General features: G+C 46.7%; 1 pseudogene; it reads left to right on the forward strand.

Annotated features, from left to right (window-relative positions):
• Positions 1-1527: 1527 nt before the first annotated feature.
• LOC123101613 (uncharacterized) lies at positions 1528-3064 on the forward strand (annotated as a pseudogene).
• The last annotated feature ends 624 nt before the right edge of the window (positions 3065-3688 follow it).

Here is a 3688-nt window from a genome sequence, read left to right on the forward strand (position 1 = left end):
TATCATCAATATCAATCAAGCAGGACGTAGGGTATTACCTCCATCAAGAGGGCCCGAACCTGGGTAAACATCGTGTCCCCCGCCTCCTGTTACCATCCGCCTTAGACGCACAGTTCGGGACCCCCTACTCGAGATCCGTCGGTTTTGACACCGACATCCTTCGACTTTGCTCCTTCTCCCCTTTACTTTGCATCCGCACCCTCCACCTTCGACACGACTGTTGTACGTCTCCGGCCGCCACAAAGGTATTGCCAGACGTCCACTGTTGTATATCTCCGGCCGTCACAGAGGTATTGACTTTTTTTGACCTTGCCGTTCGGACCAACGTTTGAGACGGATTTAGAGTGCCCTGTTGTAGATGCTCTTACGCTAACTTCAATGCGTCGACCCAAATGAATATTTTTTGTTTGTTTGGGTTGATCGTAGGGACGACGTTCGTATTTTTCTAGCCAGTGTGCCCAATGGCATCTGACATTAGTTTTTTTGTCTTTCAAGTTTGCTCGCACGTACGTCGGTGTAGTGAAAGCCTGCATTATCGCTCATGCTTTTAGCACAGGCACAAGTTTACTTTCATCTCTAGTTAACCCGGAGTCAAAAGAGATTTGTAGAACCCAGGGATGGGGTACGTGGATCGTGTCGTCCTGGGTCAAGATTCAGCAGTACCGACCCTCAAATTTGCTCCGGATCCATTGTTAAAAAGAAAAAAGACAAAAAAATTTAGCTCGGGCAATTTATCAAACAATTGTCGGGCATAATGAGCATCATAGGAGCGGATGGTACCTACACGGCGGTCGAAGAGGGGTGCAGAACGGCGGAGGAGGAGAAGCGGCGTGTGAGTCGGGGTGTACCGTTGCTGTTGGAGGTGACAGACTCGTCGAGTTTCGAAAGGAATGTGTCGTGGCAGCTAGGGTGAGCGGCGAAAGAGAAAGACCGAAGGAGAGAAAATGGAAGAATGGACCGCGTCTTGTAGAAGGCCATGTGGAAGACGCGCGTCTTGCCTTCCCCGCCGCTATGGACTGAAGGTAAAATACCGTACTCCACCTCGTGGTATGACTGGCGACCTAAAAGGCATCACCTGGCCTTCTACGGTGCACTTATAGCTTGACGGGTATCGTGGCCTCGGATATACGGCATCATGGGACGGGTGAATACCATGGCATCGTGTAATGGTTGCATCCCTGACCTCTGTACATTTGGACTGGATCCAGAGTGCAGTGCCGTGTCAGTGGTAAGTGGCATATAATGCCCATCCTTCTGCACCGAATCATGTATCGATCAGAATGAATGAAAACTGAACACCCTCCGTCTGTCTCGCCTTTGTTCTCAACTTCTCACCCCCAATCCATTCGTCTGCTTCTTATCCCAGTTTCTCCCAATTACCTTGCAATTCCTGTAGTTCAGGACATCGCACACCAGAATAAATACACACACATCAAAACCCTATCTCTGCATCGGAATATATAGTTTCTTCCTTGCACAACAGTATCCCCCTTCAATCTCAAACTCCTGATCTCAAGTTGTTCAAAAATGGAAGCTATTTTGTCGGCTGTTATAGGCGACTTTGTCAGCAGATTCATCTCCTTTATGACAAGCAAGTATTCAGATCTTGCATGTTCAGAGGAGAAGCAGGTGGAGAGGTTGCAGCAACTCCTTGTAAGAGTTCACGCCGTGGTTGAGGAGGCGAACGGGCGATACATCACCAACTCTGGTATGCTCCTACAACTGAAGATGCTGGCTGAGGCTATGTACAATGGTTATCATGCCCTAGACACCGTCAAGTGCAATCGACTGATCAAAGAGGGCTCCAACGAAGGTACGAGTGGCCCATTTGCGTTGTGCCTTGGCACTCCTCTCAAGCGCGCTCGTGCAAACAGCAGTAGATCAAATCACAGAGTTGGTGGCTCCGACCTGCTGCATGGTACCTTGTCAAATCTAGAAGCTTTAGTTTCTAACCTGACGGAGTTTGCTATACTTTTGGGAGGATGCGAGCGCATGTCCCGTAGACCCTATGACACCTATCTGTACGTTGACAACTTCATGTTCGGTCGCAGTATCGAGAAGCAGAAAGTTCTGAACTTCTTGTTACTTCATCATAACGCTCCTGGTTCTCCAGCTGTGCTTCCAATCACCGGTGACAACCTAGTCGGAAAGAAAACTCTGGTAGCAAATGTATGCAACGATAAGAGGGTCCGCGGTCACTTCGCTTCGGTTTTGCACCTCAATGGAGACAAGTTCTGCGCAGAAGACCATGGAAGGTGTGCGTCTGCAGCAGGAAGGACATTGATTGTTGTCATATTTGCTTCAGATGTTGATTGTGAGGAATGGAAGAAGATTCACCATGCAGTGGCATGCATAAACACAGAAAGCAAGGTCATAATCGTAAGCAGGAAGGAAAGTTGAGTGAAATATGGTACTGTGAAGCCAATCCGCCTAACTAGATTACCAGCCGAGGAGTACATCTACCTCTTCAAGACACTGGCATTTGGAAGTGCAGACCCAGAGGACCACCCGAATCTGACACCAATTGCAATAGAGTTGGCGACAATGTTGGGAGGGTCATTTGTGGCAGCATACTCACTTGCCAGTGTGCTGAGGAAGGATGTAAGCTTTCAGTTCTGGCTTTCTATTTTCAACAGGTACAAGAATGTGACCGAGAATAACTTGTCCATGTTCGGCGAGCATCTGTCGCTCCGTATCAGAAGGCGCGCTCCGGTAGACATCACAAGCTTTCTTCCATCTCCTGCTGCTCCATTGTTGCTTACTCGTCCTCGAACTGAAACCGAGGTTTCCCAGAGGAGACTACCTAAAGTGACGATGGCGGACCTCATAGTGGATCCTACCATCCGTCCCAAGGGTGACTTCGATTTAGTGAAATGGAAATCACGGTTGCCACCTTATACCGAGTTTAGCTACTTCGTTCCATCTTGTGCTAAACAGAGGCATAAAACAACCGCAAGGAGGAAGCGTGAAGCAGCTATTTGTCCCTAGTGTTTCTTTTTTTTTTCTAAGCGTAAGTTTTTTATTTTTGCATGCATAACCATGAGTAAGTTATTATGTAAGTATATTGTTTCCGAAAACCAACCGGTGGTTGGATGGTTAGGAGGACAGTGGTATCTCCTGCGCACCGGAGTTTAAGTCCGGTGATACGCGTTCAGTGGGATAGTGCCCGTTCAGTCTCTCGGAGGTGCTCATAGAGGTAGGGTGTGCGTGTGTGCGTTCATAGGGATAGTCTATGCTCGTGTATATGCGCCGCTTGGATTGTACTATGTTAAATAAAGTATATTGCTTCTGCGCACTCAATGGAGTTCCATCCAATCTGCATTACGATTTGTGTTAGTATTTGCTTTCTGTCTTTTGCCTTTTTTAGTGTAAAATATATGTTTCTTTGCCGTCCAGTGGAGATTCAATGGTCGAGTGCGCCGACACAAAAAACACATTCGAATTTGTTTTGGCCTATCCCATTATTTAAGAATTCCATTTTAATTGGAAAAATAATATTCCTAGCCATTCAACTTCCATGGGACAAAATTATAACGGTTCAGATTAAATTAAAAACCACCTAGTGATGTTAATTTTTGGCCTAGTAAATTTCAGTTGTGAGATGGGCTGAAAGAGGAAAATCTAAGCGTGCTTTAGAGGAAATGCCGGGAAAAAATAAGAAAACCAAAATGAGAAGAAATGGTGATGG

This window comes from Triticum aestivum, chromosome 5A, assembly GCF_018294505.1.
Source record: "Triticum aestivum cultivar Chinese Spring chromosome 5A, IWGSC CS RefSeq v2.1, whole genome shotgun sequence".
Taxonomy (NCBI): Eukaryota; Viridiplantae; Streptophyta; class Magnoliopsida; order Poales; family Poaceae; genus Triticum; species Triticum aestivum.